At 38.4% G+C, this 20,390-nt stretch overlaps 1 long non-coding RNA gene across 1 annotated transcript; it reads left to right on the forward strand.

Annotated features, from left to right (window-relative positions):
- The first annotated feature begins 8,090 nt into the window (after positions 1 to 8,090).
- LOC113318123 lies at positions 8,091 to 9,317 on the forward strand. Its single transcript, XR_003344288.1, has 3 exons — positions 8,091 to 8,116; positions 8,374 to 8,438; positions 9,116 to 9,317. It is a non-coding gene; the product is annotated as an uncharacterized LOC113318123 (long non-coding RNA).
- The last annotated feature ends 11,073 nt before the right edge of the window (positions 9,318 to 20,390 follow it).

Below are 20,390 nucleotides of genomic sequence, written 5' to 3' on the forward strand. Positions count from 1 at the left end.
CTCCCACGAGGAATTCTCCCACGGCGCCTTGGCCACGCCAAGCCCTAATTCTCCCATGGGGAATTCTCCCACGGTGCCTTGGCCACGCCAAGACATAATTTTCCCATGGGGAATTCTCCCACAGCGCCTTGTCCACGCCAATCCCTAATTCTCCCACGGCGCCTTGGCCATGCCAAGCCCTAATTCTCCCACGGGGAATTCTCCCACGAAGCCTTGGCCACGCCAAGCCTTATTTCTCCCATGAAGAATTCTTCCAACAGCACCAAGACTTGACCATGCCAAATCCTTCCAACGGCGCCAAGACTTGGCCACGCCCAAATCCTTCCACGAAGCCAAACCCTAACTTCAGCTGCGGAGCCAATTTCTAGCTTTGGCCATGCCGCAACATCACTGGCATACCACTATGCCGCGGCTACTAGCATGCTGCCATGCCGTGGCTACGCCACCGGCATTCCATTAACATGTGGATGACGCCATTTCGCTATACAACAGGATGTGGCCATAATCAATGGTCGTCCTTCTTCATGAGATGCAATCTCGGCCGTCGAAGTTCTCCACTAAACCGGTAAGCTCGCGACAAGTTTTAGGCGACTAGCCAAGACGATCCTAGCATCACATGCTATTTACTTGCGGCAAGCCTCTCGATTTTAACTTGCCACACGTAGCAAAGTGCTACATGTTTTCCACGAAAACACTCGAGACATCAAAATATGTCACAAACTTGGGGATGCTTATCAGGGTATTGGTCTGGAGGTTTACAGCGTGCGGTGTGCAATGCGCCTGTTACAAGAAAGTGTCATGAAGTAGGATAATTAGTGGTGGTGAAAAGTAACGGTGTAAACAATTCATTTCCTTCATCATGGAAGAATAATGACCGGCAGTTGCACGAATTCATTTCCTTCATCATGGAAGCATAACGTCTGGCAGTTACACGTTACTTTTTTCTTCTACCACTCAATCGTTTCCACTTCCTAGGAGACCAGGGTACGTTTCACTATGACTTGTATAAATAGGTCTCACCTATTTCCACCAAAAAACAGGTTTTTGGTCGGTAACACACAACATCTAGAAATCACCTGACAGCTTTCCATTCGGCTTACCAGTTCTACTTTATGATACAAGTAACAAAAACGCCCACACTTCCATAATCAACTATTCTGGTCTCAACATTTTCTTTGCTTCCCTCCCTAAAACCAACCTTTTTCCTTCACTTTGTGACCGAAGCAAGCCTGGAAAGGCCATTTCTTGGTTTAGGCCAGGATTGTACAGATTGATCTCTCGAATCAAAATTACTCTCGTGCAGTACATTATTTAGGGTTTAGACTCGTTTCTCACCCACACACCCGAAATTACCAAAGCAGCAGAAACGTTTTTCACCCACAAACACTAGGTTTCTAATTTTTTGAAGTTTTAGTTGTTTGTGATTGCAGTCTTTTCTTAATTAGTGTTTTAGTGAATGGTATTTTAAGTCTTTAATTGGGAGCCTTGTTTTCCTAATTTGAATTCTTAAACTCCCATTCCTTGGATCTTAATTGGTCTGTGCGCAGTGTTTGGGGTGTGTTTTTTTTTTTTGCAGTTCTGCTGGTGGCAGTTCTAGACAGAATGCCTAGAACTCGTTATTCATCGTCTGCAAATCCCCCGGTCATAGATAATTATTGCAGAAAGGATGAATCTTCAGTTGTTACATCAGCCCAAGAACAACGACTTGCAGATTCAGATGAGGCTGTCTTCACATCCAGATTATCACAAGGTGATAAAATCCCTTGTTCCTTTAAGAACTACGATGGATGCCATGGTGGAGAGCAGGTAGAGGCTATGCGAAAAGTGCGATTTATTAACACCTCCATGGCATGCACTTTCCCAACGCTGAGGCTCAAGATATATGCAGAGACAAAATCAAGAACAATGTCAATTGCTTTCTTACATGGGAGAAATCCCTGAACTTGATGCAAATGTGGTTGTGTATCAAATGCATGCATACTGATGCATGGAGGAAACCTTGCTGCAATCACCTCCCTGGTGAAATAATCCCTGGTCTATACAATGAAGGAAATGTTGATTTTTTAATTCATGGGGTTGAGAAACCTAGTGTTATATCTGGTGGCGATATTGCAACATCTTCTAATTCAGGGGATGATCAAGAAACGATTAGTCTCACGGTGGAGTTGCTTAACAGAGTGTTTCAACAGCGTATCATTACTACTGTAAGTATACCCCCTCCTTGCCGTTTGAACTTTTCTCGAACACTAAAAATTATCCCTGGACAAGGTGCTTGCAAATACCTAGATGCTTGGCTTCAACTTATATTACTTCCCACGTGTACTCTAAACCTTTACATCCCTAAATGCTCTAAGGAAGAGCGTTTTGGCAATAGGAAGAAGTTACAGGCTGCTGCAATCAACCAGGCTCTTGTACAGTGGAGAGAACCTAATGGTTGTGTCATCATGACTCAGAAACTTCTTGAATCCTCCACGCAAAATGAAGCCCAGTAGGAAAAAGAAAAAGAATACTAACATTGAATCCTGCATGAGAAAATTAAGCTACGGACACTACACAACAGCCATACGAATTCTTTCGTCCAATGGCATAACACCTTCCACACCTGATACATTGTATGAACTCCAGCAAAAACACCGCCATGATCCACCTCCTTCCATACCAGTAGAAGATATAATAACACCTGCAATACGGGTAGACACCAAATCTGTTTTAGCTGCAATTAAGAGATTCCCAAAAGGCACATTCTGTGGTATAGATGGCCTTAGAGCCCAACACTTATTGGATGCTCGAAGTGGCTCAGCCGCAACTTTGGCAGAAGAGATTTTGCAATCCATTTCAGGTGTGATCAAGTTATGGCTCTCTGGTGGCTGTCCATCCATATTGGGTGAGTACATAGCAAGTGCTTCATTGACTCCGCTACTCAAACCAGGGGAGGTATAAGACCAATTGTTGTGGGAACTATATGGAGGTGATTATGTTCAAAAATAGCATCCACTACTGTGTGCAAAGATATGACTTCGTACCTGGGAAATCACCAATTTGGCGTAGGCATTGCTTGCGGTGGAGAAGGTATAATGCACGCTGCCAATAAGTCACTTGAATTGAAAGGACACTGCAATACTAAGACCATGATGCTCATTGATTTATATAACGCATTCAATCTCGTCGACAGATCAACCTTAATTCGAGAAGTTAGAACACAGTTCCCAAGCATAGCCAAGTGGATGGAATTCTGTTATTCAAAACCAGTAAGATTATACTATAATGACTCAATCCTCTCTTCTGCTCAAGGCGTTCAACAAGGCGATCCGCTTGGTCCCTTACTCTTTTCTCTAACTCTCCATCTTCTTGTCAATAAGATTGCTTCCACTTGTTCCTTAGATCTCCATGCATGGTACCTTGATGATGGTACCATTGCAAGCAACACAATGGAAGTGGCTAAGGCGTTGAAGATCATACAGCAGGAGGGTCCTAAGAGAGGGATGCATTTGAACATCTGCAAGACAAAAAATTTCTGGCCAACACCTGACCCGAGAAGCAATCAAGAGAATGTTTTCCCTGCAGACATTGGAAGGCCATGTGACGGTGTGAAACTCTTAGAAGGGCCCGTTAGTCTGGATGAACACTTCTGTAGTGACACGATTCGAAATAGAGTCGACAAAACTATACAATTAATGCAGAAAGTTCAACAGCTACAGGATCCGCAGAGTGAACTCCTTTTACTGCGTAATTGCACAGGTGTCTCGAGATTGTATTTCTCCCTTCGCACCACCAGCCCAATGTTTTTACAGGAAGCCACAGATCTCTATGATATCCATCTTATGAAATATTTAAGACGTCTTATAGTTGGTGATGGGGAAGGTTTCGGTATTGCACAACAGCGTTTAGCCACACTGCCAATTAAAGACGGGGGTCTCGGCATCTACGCGATGGATGAAACAAGAAAATATTGCTACTTAGCTTCCTATACTCAGACTAAGGGCTTGCATGACATCATCTTATGCAGTATATCACCACCTGAGTCGTGTACCAGATACGAACATGCTCTACGGAACTTCACACAGGCTTGTGGGTTATCAACCTCTCATTTCAGCATCAATGACACTTCCCCCCCCCCCCCAACATATGAAGTCCTTGGCAGTATTATACTTTGATGAGACAAATACCCACTAGCTTCGTTCTTAATGATCGTGAGTCTTTCATGTGGCGGTGCAATAGAAGAGAGCATGCGATGGACTTCCTCAAATCCATCCCCATAAGTGGTTTAAATCAGGTTGTTGGACCACGACAATTCAGTTCTATTCTCAAGTACAGGATGGCCATCCCTTTCTTTGCTGAAGAGAGTAAATGCAACATTTGCAGCCGACCAATGGATATATATTTAGACCACGCCATACATTGCGCTAATGAGGTAGGTCCGAAGTTCAGGCACGACATGGTACGAGACTTTTTTGCGGACATATGCTAAAAAGTCGGTGTTGCCGAATGAAAAGAGGTATCTTTAGGATTCCTAACTAATGACGCAGGTGGTAAAAAGCCAGCAGACATTCTAGTCTACAACTTGGACAATGAGAGAGACGTTTGTTTCGATGTTACGGGTGTTTTGCCTCTAACAACCGCTAGAACCCGCAACCCCACTCCAGGCCAAGCCATCACAACCGCAACTATACTTTAGCACACCAAGTATCTAAACCTCTGTGAGACACATGGTTATGGTTATAACGTGCTAGCCTTCTCTACCTTGGGCGAATTAGGAGAAGACACGATTCTCTTCCTCAAGAGATTACGAAACTGCCTAGCTAGTCAGGACGCCAATGCTAATGTAGGTAGTTCACTCTTCCATAGGCTACGTATTGTTATTCAGAAAGGTGTAGGGACACAGCTTTTCGCTCGTTTATCCCCCACCGATGACTCTACTGAGGTGTAATAATAATAATTATTATTATTGTTGTAATAATAATAATAATAATAATAATAGTTTGGATTTGTTTTGAGAGCAGATTTTCTTGGCCGGGTAAAGTGTAAACCAGTGCACCTAATAGTTATTGATTTCTTTATTTTATGAATTCATTATTTTATGTTTTATCTGACGGTCAAAATCTCTAAAATCCCAATTATAAAGTAGAGGCCGATCTCCGGATCGGACGGGCTAGGTGCCTCACACCTTCGTAGCTTGTATCTTGATTCCTGGACCATTTCTCTGAATTTTGGACTAGTGATTCTTTTGGGTCCCAACTCCCTTAGTTGGGTGGCGTCTTCTTAATAATAATTTTTCTACGTGTATTTCCATTTTAGATATTTTAGAGATCTTAACGGATTTCGACGATATGTACAGTGGCGACTTCACTGGGGATTTTGAGAATCTAAGTCGAAAAATATTTGTGATTTTAGGATTTTGATTTTACACTACTTGGTAGTTGCACACACACACGTGTGTGCACCTATTTGCACATTTTCATTCCATTTCGCATCGTCAGACGTCCGATTCTTAGGAAAACAAGTGGCTAGTAAGCTGAACCGTGCCTTGGGCCTTATGGGAGTTACCAGCTGAACCACCACAAGCCTTAACACAGTACAAAAGAAGACTAGTCTAACTACGTCTGAGGTATATATTGGTAAGGTAACCCAATCTTACCCGAGAATTAGTTAAACATGCATGCACGTGCATTAATTAGAAATTGCATTCATTGTTGCACAAAATCCGAGGCATAAGCACCTTTGTGTTACCATATATTCTTTTGTGTCCTTAAAAACAGGAATATGAGCATAGAATCTGAAATGAATATCGACACTGGGGCATTCTCCTGGTTGCGCGAAAAATTCCAAAAGATGTTGGATACCAAATTCACAGAATTTAAAACAAAGATGAACACCGAAGAAGTTGCCTCTCTAGGTCATTGCTGAGTCCACAGGAAAACATGATGGGCCTGAAATAGAGGATGACTTTGAAGATGACATTATTGAAGAGGTTAAAGATGAAAATTTTGGTGAAATGGATGAGACCACAACACGAGAACGACAACTATCCCAGAGGCTCAAAGAGATCGAAAGGACCCTACAGAAAATGGATGAGGGTAGATATACATGGGTTGTATCCTTATCCCGATATTCGTCTACCTCCTGGCTTCAAATTTCCGGATATGGATAGATATGATGGAACCGGATGCCCGAAAACCCATATTCGTATGTATGTTGGGTACTTGAAATCATTGGGTATTAGTGATGGTTTATTAATACAGTTTTTCCAGAGAAGTTTGACTGGGACGGCCTTAAAGTGGCTGATGAAGATATACCCAAGTCTAGTTTCAATATGGAAGGATATGGTAGATATGTTTGTAAGACGGTTTATGCTGGTCACTGAAATTTAGTTTAATCGGAAACACTTAGAGGCCGATTTTCGAATCGGACAGGCAAGGTGCCTCACACCTTCCTAACATGTATCTTGATTCCCAGACCTTATCTATGTACTATTGGACAAGTGCTTGTATTGGGTCCCAACTACCCAAGTTGGGTGTCCACTTCAAAAATAATAATTTCAAGTGTATTTTCCATTATAGATATTTAGAGATCCTAACGGATTTCGACGGTATCTACAGTGCGACTTCACTGGGGAGGCCAAACATGATGATGACCCAACAAGTTCTAATCGACCTAAGATATACCATACCTAGGTAAGTTCTCAAATCTTTCTAAGGGCGTCAAACGCTCAGAACTTTTATAATTCCAATCTCTTTCTCTCTCTCTTAGTGTCAGGTAGAAAATAGGTAGGGGCAGAGTTGTCATTATGTTAAGCCCTCGTCAAAAAAAAATATAGGGGCAGAGTCGTCGTTATGGCAATCCCTCGTCAATATATATATATAGGGGCAGAGTCGTCATCATGTTAAGCCCTCGTCAATAAATAAATAAATAAATATGGGCACCCTCATCATACTAGGCCCATGTCATTAGCAATCGTGCTAGGTGACCAGTGGTGTAACCGCTTAACATCAGCAAATGAGACGTGTCTAGTGATGTGTCTTAAATGGGAGATTACTCCTCTTAACACGTTACATAGACGAGAAAACTAAAGAACAAGGGTAGAATTGTATCCTCTATTTCCGAAATAATTTCTCACTTACTCCTCAAATATTCATACTGGTTTTTATTTGTTGTAGCTCAAGATTTTGAGTTTTACTCAACCTTCAAGTACCACTTGGCCATTTTATCAATCAATTTAAGATCTCATATATATAGTAAAAAGTGGACATAATTAACAAATTTTCTAGTTTTATCTATCAATGATTTTACTTCTTTTTCCATTGATTGGAAATTATGTTTTTCAATTGAGCAATCAATTTTCTTAAACCGTTAGATCTTTAATTTGGATCATGTCTAATTAGGTTTTTGTCAATCAAAATTGAAAGAAACTTTTGAATAAATTAAGCGTTTGGATAATTTTCCTATAATCGGAAACAGAAATGTCAATTCAGATACTGTATGTTTTGAGTGAAAAATCATTACAATTGAAAAAAAAAGTTATATTTGTTTGCTGATGAGCCTTAGATATTCGTGGATGTTGCATCACACGAATGATGATACTCACGGTTAGGGCTGGCAATGGATAGCCGAAATCCGATATCCGTTTCCGAATATCCGATATCCTATAGGATTTAATCCGACATATCGGATATCGGAATCCGATAGCTTATCGGATAATACCTCTTATCGGAATCCGATAGCTTATCGGATAATACCTCTTATCGGAATCGGAATCGGATTGGGGTCATTCCGTTAGGTTAATATCCGACATCCGATAGCCTAGGGGTGTACTTGTAATCATACCCATCCGTTTTAGGCTATTAGTTTACATGTTTATCTTCTCGTCTTTCTTTCCCATTTTATTTTCTCTCGGCTACTCCTCCTTTCTCGATTCTCAGTGAAGATATTCACCGCCATCTCTCTTAACGCACCACTCAATCACCACCTTTCCTTCTTCTCCTTCTTCGCTTCTTCTTCTTCTTCTTCATCTTCTACTTCTTGTTCTTCGATTTAGCCAATCACAGATCCACAACAGAACAGCAGAATCATGAACCATCACCAGTTCACCACCACACCAGTAAAAGAAATAACTTAATAGGTAATTTATATGATATTCTCTCTTTATTCTTCTTTGATTATTATGTTACGTATTAGAATGATACGAAATTAAAACTAGGGTTTATGAAATCAAAAATACTCGGGGCTTTTTGGAAATTAGGGTTCATCATGTTGATTTAGAATTAGTCAATTGATATACTGAATTGCTTGTTTGGTGGTTATTTTCGATAATTATGTTCTCAATTTCATGTTTGATTTGAATTTTTTATCATTATTAACTGGATCCAAAACTTACAGAAGTTGCACAATCTTTTGAGATATTCAAAGCTGCTTTTCTGAAGATTGATTTGGATAACTGCAAGGTAATAAATCTTACAGTGGGTTTTGCTTAATTTTAATAACTTTTACAAGTTAATTCAGATTGAATGTTTGTTATTGGGTTAAAATTTTCAATCAAGTTTATTCATGTAGCTCAACTGTTTGATCTGTTGATTTTTCTTTTATCGGATAATACTTGTAATGGATTTTTCTTATAATAACTAGTTTCAAATGTATCCATCATTAATGTACCAATAGCATACATCATAGCTATAAAACCAGTAAATGGGAAACCCCATGGGCCATGGATTTTTTTCAGACATGGTGATGTTAAATTCTCAAAAGCATCTGGCAGAACATGTATAAACCCTGTTGCTAGTATAACTCCACCTGCAAATGCTTTTATCATAAAGAATATATTGTTTTCTGGTCTTAATGCTGATACTCTTTTACCAGAATTCGTATACAAACACCAATTCCACTTTCTACTAATATTGATGCTATTGCTGTTAATTTGTATTTCAGAGCTTCTCTTTTGTTTCGTTTTTCCCCATTTCCGTCACATTAACACTCCGCAGATACCAGTACTGGAACAACCAGTAATATGAGAACCTAAATATACACTGCTTTGAATTCAGTTTTTGGTGTTACAATGTAGAAGATGTCTCTCATGTTTAAGACTATTTGTTTTTCTTTTCTAATTGACTGTTTGTGAATGCAGATATGGAAGTCATCGACTGAAGTTGATGAAATGATGCAACATGTAACCAGGCAGCCAAGGAAGATCATCACTAGAAAGTTGTTTGACATTATTGTTAAATCTGTGTACAAGAAGACATGGTTTTTTCTTTTTTGCTGTTGTGTACTTTAGTTTGCAGACTGTTTGGTTGGGTGTTTGTAGTTTTTTTTTCATGTGTGATGTGATTGAGACACTGGAATAGTGTTTGTGTGGGTTTTCTGTCTTTCAGTTAAGTTAAACACTTGAAAATTCCGTTAAATTTCAGCTTTTGCTTCTGTCCAACAAAACTGGATATTAACGGATAAAAATCCGATATCCGATAGGTTAACCTTAACCTTATCGAATTGGATTTTTGATATCCGTCGGATGTTATCGGATATCGGATATCCGATAACCCTTAACCTTATCGGTATGGCCAACATCCGGCGGATATTTATCCATTGCCAGCCCTACTCACGGTAATAATGATGATCATGTAACGGGACTAACATGTTAATGTTGACTGTTGAGAGAGACAAGAAAACAACGAAGATAAATCGAACTTCGAACTTGGAAGTAGGCTAACGGTGAGGTAAATAAAAAGAAAGTCGACTCTTTCCTCCACATCCTTTGCCATGCAAGATTCTGCTGGTATTCCGTTGCTACACAGCGGGTCACATAACATTTTCGTGTCATTAGAGCATTTCAGTCTTTTATTACAGTGTTTGGTGCGTTGAAGTCTTTTTCAAGTAAATAATTTAGAGAGATATATGTTAATCCATTTGTATGTCATCATTATTCTTGTACGTCATCCCCTAAAGTTCTATGAGCAACGGACGTCCACACGAGTAGATTTGAGTAGCAAAATAAAGAATTAAAAAAATTTAAAAAAAAATGAAAATATAAAAAAATGGTAGTTTAAACAGCCACTTGGGGAAATTGAGTAGCACTTCAAAGAAATTGAGGAAAAGAAGAGTAGCGTGGAGATATTGAAGATTTGAAGCATTGGAACGTCATCCCTGGATTTAGGAAACAACAAGGTCGTGAATTGTTTTTACAGTTTGAAGCTAATTGGTGAAGTTAATCATGGTTGGGAGGATTGACAGATTTGAAAATTTTTGATGGGGACGATATTATTTTTGGTGGCACCTATCAGACAGGTGGCATATCAGGATTCTCAAACTTTTGTATATAGTTGAGTATTTTGTTTTTCACCTTTTGTTTTCAAATTTATTTTCTAGGATTTTTTTTTATTATTCAAAAAAATAAAATAATAATAATAAAGACAAAAAAAATGAAAGAAAAAGGATTTCTTAGTATTTCATATATTAGGAACATGTGCTACTAGTTGGCTCTTTTGTAAGGTCACTAAATACAGGACTTCCAGATATTTGATGCAAAACTCGAAGGGAAAATAAGGTTTCTTTCTACATACGGATCGTGGCAATCAAGAATGCTCTGGACAAATCATTTATCTCACGATTCAAATGGATCGTAGCAAGGACTCGATATGATTAAATCATTTTGATCAAAATCGCTAAGATTAAGGAGCTTCTATTCATACGGTGCAATCGATGTGATGGCGTAGCATGTTGTTAGGAGAATCAATGTAATGAAGTGCCGCTTGTTTTCACAATAGCTGGTATGGCACGAATACCGATTCGTCATGATCTCTATCATGAGGATGTGTATTAGTGCAAAATCAAAATACTTAGCAATAATTCGGGTGAACTTTCTAGTGTCATCCCGGATAATTATAAGTGGGGAGTCCAACAAAATATTTGTAATCGTGTTTGAGTGCAAAATAGGTGTGTATATCTTTGACATTCAGTTTCATGCAAACCTCTGTCAAAGAGAGGCAACTGTAAACACCCCAATTTTACACGGTCACGAGAGTATACCGCGAAATCGTATCCAAAATGGTCTAGATGGGAGGCCCAACCCGAGTCTAAAAGCCATGATATCTTTACAATTAATAGAAGCCCATGTGGCCCATTAAGACACTCAATCCGTACACAGTTACAAACTCTCAAAGGTAAGTGTCGACATCAACATTAGCTTTGTCTCAAAGTCTTTCCATTTAACAAAAACTCTCAGGATTAAATTAAAAATATTAGATCTTTGGTAATAATATTGATAATATTTAGAAATTAAAAATAATATTTTTAAAATTCGGTAATGGAATTTAGGTTATTAATTTGAGCCATAGGATTTAGGCCGTTCAATCCTACGGCAATAATAGATGGAAAAGAGCTATAAATAACTAGCTAATTCTCGAGAATAAGGGAGGCAAAAATTGGGAGAGAAAGATATGATAAAAATCAGTGGATGGAAAATCATTAGGACACACGGCTAAGCAGTGGCGAATCCAGAACAAAATTTTACCGGGGGTACATTTTATTTTTGAAGAACATAACTAAAATCGTAGCGGAAAAAAATCCCACACATCAGCATAGAAGTAAACTAAATACCATAAAGTTCATTCAAACCGAAATGTAAGTACGTTACTAAATAAAACTTGTAAAGAAAAGAAGGCTTGATCTAGCTAAATCACCAATTAAAACTCAATAGAAACACGCAACTTCTATGTCTGCCCGAGACGACTGCACATATTCTGAAACCTTTTCATGACAATATCATCTCCGATCAGATCGAATAAGTGTCTCTCAGTGTAGCAAATCAAAAGCGATTCCTTACAATTTTCATAGCACAAAATATCCTTTTATACGGTGGCAGTAACAACTGGTAGAAGTAATGATGATGTGAGAAGTAAGTAAACCAAAGGGTACACTTCATCCTTTTTAGTCTCTACCATTTTGATTGCGAGATTAGTAATTCCATTCAATTCTGAAAATTCATTGCTGGACCTTACATCCGTAACGTAATTTATTAATTGATCTTCTAGTAACACAAGTTGAGTAGGAGAAAAATCTCTTGGGTAAAACCGAGCAAAATGAATCAGTTTATCTTTGTCAAATGCAGAGAATGAGTCTTTTGGACTTAAGCATGCCACAAAAAGAAGTAAATCAGTGTTCGTCTCGGTGAAGCGATTGTTTAGTTCTTGAAGTTGCATATCTATGACTGTGTATAAATACTCAACTTGATAATGATAAGAATTAGTTCCCTCTTGAGTATTACGCCTTGGTCGACCCTCCCGTTGGAACACATCATTCATATCAGGAACTTTGATGCGGTGCCTTGCACAAAAAGAGGATACTTCTGACAACAATGAATCCCATTCCTTATCTCTCATTATCTGGAGTCGTTCCTTGCATACTGTAACTAATTTCATGGCATTGACAATGTCTTGATCTGTTCTCTGCCATGCTTTTGACAGATCATTTGTAATTCCCATAATCTTTTTCATCTGCGCAGGACGGTGCTATATTCTGGGCACTTGAATTCTCAGCATGCATTACATGATTTCGCGTTGTAGTACGCAGGTTTGAAATAGAAGGTGTTGTTGTAGCATTGTTGTCTTTATTTTTTCTCTGGAAGTACCTTAGCATTTTTGTCAGAAAACCACAAACAAAATTTCATTAGCCTCACTACAATATTAGAGACCAATGATTTACAAAGAATACTATTGGTCTCTATGATTATTAAGCCTCAGCAGTCACTACAAACAGGAAACACAAAGCACTACAATACTATGATTATTAAAGAAGAAGAAAAAATAAATTGAATCAAATTTTATTGTCAACACTATGAAATTACATGACAATGAAAAATAAGCAACTAAATGTGTTAATCCATTACTAAACCCATATATCATAACACCTATGCCTACACACATCCGAAGTATATGCCATTTTCTGCTGTAGTTTAGAAATGTATATAACACCGAACTTAGATTCTTACAGGAACTGTCAATTAACTTGAGCTTAAACTCTTCCAGCACATATCCATAAATCTATTCACACAATGGAATAAATTAAACACCATCCACACAAGGTGTAATAAAAAGAGCAACGATAGATAAAACCAATTGGATACACGTTTCTTCCCTAATTAACATATCTTGAGGAGTTGAGGTATTGGATACTAAAATTGAAACCAAAACCCATTATATCTAATTCCCAAAGCCAGCATCCACAGCATCTCTCAAAAATTGATGACAATTATAGAAATCAGGACAAAGTTTCACTTACTAACATAAAGATTATAAGCCATGAAACACAATTTTAAGTAGTAATCACTAATCAACTTAATTTTCTTACCACAACAAAAAAGAAGCAATGACACCCATCGGCTGTTTGTAAAATTACAGTATCACTTTTCCCTTAAAGTTAATAAATTTCTTCAAACCTAAAAGAAAAATCGAAAACCCACCATCATAATAAACCCAAATTTCATCAATAAGTAAGAAAATATACATAAATTAAGTGATTGAAGAAGAAAAATATCAAAAATTAGAGTATCTAGGAGGTAGGAGTAAAAACCCTTAATTGGAAATTGAATCGATGCAGACGGAGACTGATTAATGTTTAGTTGTTCATATAAACCATATACGAACCACAAATATAAGGAAATCATCGTGATTTCAGCAGATTTTCTCCCAATTTTCCTTAATTCTAGGGTAGTTTTAGTTCGTGGAAGTGAATTCTGCGCAGGAATAGGGCTGAAATTAGTTTCAGAAGCATATCTATTCCAAGTTTTGGCGTTAATAGAGAGGGGGCACGAAGCTAAATCTGGAAAATATTACACGGAATTTTATTTTTTTTTAGAAAATTTAGTGGGGGCCAGTAACCCCACTGGCCCCGGTGTAGATTCGCCACTGCGGCTAAGGGAAGTGTAGTATGGAGTTGCGACGTTCGGATACGATTATTGCGGAAAAATTATTGTTGGTCTTAATCTAAGTGACATTGGAATTCATATAGCAAAAACAGGTTTGGCTAAACATATTTTCTTTTCTTATTTTATTTACGTGATTTCACGCAAACAATGGTGTATTTTGCCTCGCGTTTTTAGGGGACATTCAAAAGGATTTAGGGGCCAACAATAAAACAAAAAAGGTCACCCAAAGGGAAAATGTATCCAGCCCTTATCTCGCGTAATTCGTAATGGCAAAATTATCCTTATATATTCGGAGGATATGATAACATTTTTATCCTCCGATTTCAATCGGAAGCCAAAATATTACCCAGACTTCCGATTGTAGTCGGTGCAGTATTAGAATGATTTCTGTTTCATTTTTTCCATTTCTTTTTCATTTTTGAGTTGTTAGAGTTATAGAGAAGAAGGTGAAGGAAAAAAGGGAAAACCCATTTTATCACTACAAAAATGGATGGATATGAAGAAGAAGGTGAGAATCATGGCGAAGACGATTTGGGGTATATGTTGAATGATCCAAACTTTTGTGGAGAGGAAAACCTAGACGACCCTTTCATGGAAGAAAATGGAGAATCGCCTGATATTGAAGCTAACGATGCATGTAAAACACATGTATTGTGTTAACAAACTCAAATACTCGATTGTATGCGTTTGTGTGCTTTTGTAAAAAAGAAAAACCGATTATTGCATGCATTGAATGCCATGAACTACCCAGATTCGGTAGATAATTTCTCGAATAAACTTACGAATATAACACACAGAGTACCAAATATGTATATTCGGTAGTTCCAAGATAGTAGTTTACTGCCGAATATGAGAAAAAACCCCAAACTGGTTTTCCAAAAAAATCTACATTCGGTAGTTATGTAGAGTTATTTACCCCCGACTGGCCCCAAAAACGAATTCCTCAAAAAATTTCAAAACTCAGTATTCTTATCCTTTACAATCGGTGATAGTTTAACATTATTTGACTGCCGAATATAACAGTGGCCTCAAAATAAAATTTCCGAAAACTTGAAAATCGGATGTTTATCGATTAAAGTTATCTCCCGGTTATTTATATTCGGCTGTTTTACTATATATTTTAGCTTCCGATTATATCATTTTTTGCACTCAGTAAACTGTGTACATTCATTTTCATAAATCGGGTGTTTTGGGTAACCGATAGGATTACGAATATAGTATAGTCGGCAGTTTGACTTATTTAATAACCTCCGATTATTGTATAATAATTTGTTGCTTTCATATGCAGGCCGTTGAAGAGTTTGTTGATGATTTCTATTTGAGGCCTGACACTTCCCTATACTATGCAAACGATTTGGTATACTCATTACTACTTCTTCTTTTTTTCGAAATTTATATGTTAAATGGTTATGCTTATTAGATTTGTTTTGTGTTATGCACGTTTAGACATTTGGAAGTAAGAAGGAGGCAAAGGAATGGCTTATGAACAAGGAAAAAGATAACATGTGCGTGGTAGTTCAAAATAATCATGTTAGTGACACTCGATTTGAAATGATTTGTGAGCGAGGTGGGACGCGAAAGAGTCACGAGGGAAAGAATAGTAAGTACGTACGGAAGACGAATAGGAAATACCGAAGCAATACCAAGAAGATAGGATGCCCATTTAAGATTGTCTTCTATAAGCCCAATGATATTAAAGGTAAAGAGTATAAAATGTATAAAGTTGATAACGGTTGTCACAACCATGATGATCCGTTGGATTTAATTGGACATGTAATGGTTGCCAATTTAAAACAACATCAAATGCAGAAGGTGAGGTCTATGCGGATCCAAAAAGCGAGTGCGATCTTAAGTAAAATAAAGGCGGACGACCCCGGCAAGTTATCTTCTTTGTCTAAAATTAAGTCGGCCCTAGCTACGATCAAAAGGACTGAATGGGATGGTAGAACGGTCATGCAACAATCGGAGTGGTTAGCGGAGTTACACGGCTACACCTTGAGAAGGGAAGAAAATGATGGTATAGTGGTTCGTATTTTCTTGGCACATCCCGAAATGATCCAATTGGCTCAATGCTTTCATCAAATTTTTTTGATAGATGCTACTTATAAGACAAACAAGTATAACATGCCGTTGTTGAACATTGCTTGCCATACTTCGGACAAAAACACGTTTACAATTGCATGAGGTTTAATGGATCATGGAAAGTATCGGTATCATGATACATTCTCTCCACGAACGCCGATATGGCCACACGATCATGTTCCAACAATGAATTCTCGGCGGCATTAGCTAACCCCGAGTTGGCAACAATTGACTTGAACCTTTCACATTCACCGGATAAAGGCCACGCAAGCATTTTTGTTGGTGCGGCGGTAGGTTTGAGTAGACGGACCGCATCTTGATGATCCTATTAAAGTACATAAAAAAATCCTTAATACAAATATTACGATATAACACATAGACAATACATTAATAAAAAATAGTAATTTTATTACCTCGGTTTCGTATATTTCTCTGGCCCATGAGTCTTTGTATCCAAATAGCAATTTTCCTCCATCCTCCAGTAGCCCAAGGTTGTGCCTGCTGGAATACCCTTCTTCTTCAAGTGATGAGTGACAAGATGTGATGCTTTCTTAGCAATATCCTTCTTTACACCATCTTTTTCTTTTTTGGCTTTTTGGGTACCACTTGGTTGTCCTTCTTCTTCTACTCTTGGCACTGGATCAACTGGTTCAATTTCATGGTGGGGTGTAACTTGTGGAGCAGTTGGTTCTGCACTTTGTTGAGCGGCTTGTTCAACACTTGGTTGCACCCCTTGTTCACTGCCTTGTTGTTCTACACTTTGTTCAGCACTTGGTTGCACTCCTTGTTGACTGCTTTGTTCTTGTAAGCTTTGTTGAGCACTTGAATTATCTTTGGCACTCCTTTCCCTCCTAGCACTAGCTGTCACTTTCTTTCTCCTTTCTCGACTTGGTCTAAACAACAAAGAAAGGAACAATATTTACAAACTATACAATCGGAAGACAAAGTATGGAAATATAACCCGAATGTACACATTCGGACGTAAGAAGACACATACTGTTCCCGAATACAAAACAATCGAAAGCTAACTAAACATATTTACAACCGAATATGCATCAATTGGAGTTCAGAAGCTCTAAATTTTTCATCCTATACAATCGGAAGACAAAGTACACAACTATAACTCGAATGAACAAATTCGGAAGTAAGAAGACACATATTTTTCCCGAATGAAAAAAAATCGGAATATATTTAAACATGTTTACAGCCGAATATTCATCAACTGGAGTTCAGAAACTCTAAAATTTTATCCTACACAATCGGAGGTATAAAACATTATATTGTCTTCCGAATAAATACTGGCCCCAAAATGGGATTTTTCCTATATCAGAAATTTTGAGATTTTTTCAATATATATATATATATATATATATATATATTCGGTAGTGAGTGTACTTCCGAATACTGTGTGTCTACTTAAATATATTCGGAAGCCAAAAAATTCATTAAACTATCGATTATTACCAGTTTGTATCCAGGAAGATATGGCTACCAATATTCGGCCGATAACCATCAAATATTTCTCCCGAATACTGTCGATGTTCTTGAGAAATGAAGAACAAGAGTACATTCGGAAGTAAATAAGCATGAATATCACCCGAATCTGGATAAATAACCGAAAACCCTAGAATTTTTTTTTCTCCATTCGTCGAATTAAAGCGAAATAAACCCCAAAAATGATAGATTCTTACCTAATTGGGTCCATTTGAAGTTTACAAAGTGTTTGACTATCGGAATTACCACCACCGACTACATCGACGGGTACTTCTTCTTCGCGTTCTTCTTCATTTGCAGCAACAATTTCTTTATTTCTTGCTAAAATCCCAATCTTTGGATCGATACCCCGAGCAACGTTTTTGGTTCTAGGTCTGTGGGTTTCATTTCCCTTATCCATTGTTTTATAAACGAATCGACGATGTTTTGATTTTACGATTCGCGACGATGTTTCGGTTGAACACAAGAACGAGGGAATGTTTTTTTTTCTTCCACAATCGGAAGATAATATTAAACTGGAAGAAGAAGAGTTGAAATGAGTAGAATTTTTTTTGATTTGGTTTTTATACAGTTTTACCATAAGGGCATTTATGTAACTTCAATATCATATAGGGTACTCCTTAACTAGAGTCTTTGGCTGGGTATAAATTGATGGCCCCTAAATCCTTTCGGGTGGCCCCTAAAAACGCGAGGGTATTTTGAGTGCTTGAATGATAAATAAAAATTGATTGTGGTGTTCCCTGTGTTTCATCAACTTATAACTATTTTGATCCATCCATAGTCTTGCCTCATTAGTAGTTCATATTCATTGGTCACCTTTGTCGATCCCATATTATCATTGTCATGGTTGACATAATAGAATTGTTCCTTTTGTTGGATAGTATATTAAACTCGCATACTATGTATTTGGCATTTGCCACTTTATTATTTGTCATGCAATGTGTTTACTATTTTGGCATATAGCTAGCTAGGACTCCTCTTATTAGTAGGCATCTGTGCTTGAATTGTTTTATGGTCTATGAGAATTCCAACTCCTTGCTAGTAATAATCATAATAGCCTTGCTTGACTGGCGTGAACACAATGGATGCATTACTCTAGTCAACAAATTGTTGGAACAACCCAAACGCAGGCAACTCAACAGGCCAAAAACCAAGAAGACGCAATACATGGCCAATCTAGATGCTTGTCGAAAGAAACTATCCCATGGACACTACACTGCTGCCATTAGAGTGCTTTCATCTAATGGCATAGCACCCTGCAATGAGGCAACGCTCATAGAACTTATGCAAAAACATCCAGATGCCTCGCCGCCAACCATTCCTGTCGAAGCCATTTCTTGCGACGCTATCACAATATACGCATGGTCAGTTCTTAAGCCATAAAAAGCTTTCCCAAGGGTACATCTTGCGAAAGAGACGAACTAAGAGCTCATCATATCCTTGATGCGATGAGTGGTGCGTCTAACGCTGCTGCAGATGAGTTATTAGTTTCAATAACTAAGGTGGTCAATCTATAGCTTTCTGGGTGCTGTCCAAATGCTCTTGGTGAGTACATAGCCAGCGCTCCTCTCATTCCTTTACAAAAACCAGGTGGGGGTATTCGACCTATTTCCATAGGTACCATTTGGAGGAGACTAGTGTCAAATCTTGATGCCAGCAAAGCAGGAAAGGAAATGTCTGCCTACCTGGGTGATTTTCAATTTGGTGTAGGGGTGCCTTGTGGGGGAAAGAATATTCTCCATGTTGTTAACAGACTAATGGAAATGAAGGGTAATTTGAGCGATACCTCCATGCTGCTCATTGACTTCACCAATGCATTCAATATGGTGGACAGATCTACAATAATTAAAGAGGTTAGACTTCAAGGCCCTGCAATCTCTCATTGGGTACAGTTTTGTTATGCAAGACCTACCAGGTTATATTACAACGACAATATTCTAGCCTCATCCCAAGTTGTACAACAAGGAGACCTTCTTGGGCCATTTTTTTTTTCAATCACACTTCATCCTATTGTGAAGAGCATTGCTTCTCAATGTATTTAGATATGTAATCCTGGTATTTGGATGACGACACGATCATTGGGGATACTTTAGAAGTTTCTAGAACACTGCATATTATTCAGTCTGAGGGTACTCGCAGGGGACTTTATCTTAATGTCAGCAAAACGTAAGATTTCTGGCCCACAACAGATCCCAGAAGCTTTGATCCACATGTTTTTCCTAACCACATTGGGAGGCCTTCATCTGGTGTTAAATTGTTGGGAGGACCCGTGAGTTTGGACTCACAATTTTGCAAGGATATGGTTATGACTAGAGTGGACAAGACTCTTCGGCTCATGGCTACTGTCAAGAAGCTTAAAGACCCCAATGCGAGTTATTGCTATTACGTAATTCCTATGGCGTTTCCAGACTGTACTTTACCATGCGTACAACTCCCCCCTCAGCCTTGGAACAAGCTAAAGTTTACTTTGATGAGCAACTGTATCAATATTTATGGCAATTGATCACAACAGATGGCGCTGGTTTCGGTCCCTTATAATTTCGTTTGGCTACTCTCCCAATCAAGGTTGGAGGACTAGGAATTTACACAATGTCTGATACGATCAACTACCATTACCTTGCATCTCAATTCCAGACTCAATCGGTACAGCAAATCATCTTGAGGAATGTCACTCCTGCAGGTCCAAGCCCCTACTGTCAGCAAGCCCTACAGACATATACCCTGGTATGTGGTATTGCATCTTCTTCTCTCAGCTTTGAATTTAATGTCCCCTCTCCCATGCACTCTATGCATTCACTGGAATTAACATATTTTGAGGTATGTGGTATTGCATATTCCAGATGTCTATACGTGACAATGTACTCTGGCACTGAAACCAAGTGAAGCATGCTCAAGATTATTTACT

Source organism: Papaver somniferum, chromosome 10 (assembly GCF_003573695.1).
Source record: "Papaver somniferum cultivar HN1 chromosome 10, ASM357369v1, whole genome shotgun sequence".
Taxonomy (NCBI): Eukaryota; Viridiplantae; Streptophyta; class Magnoliopsida; order Ranunculales; family Papaveraceae; genus Papaver; species Papaver somniferum.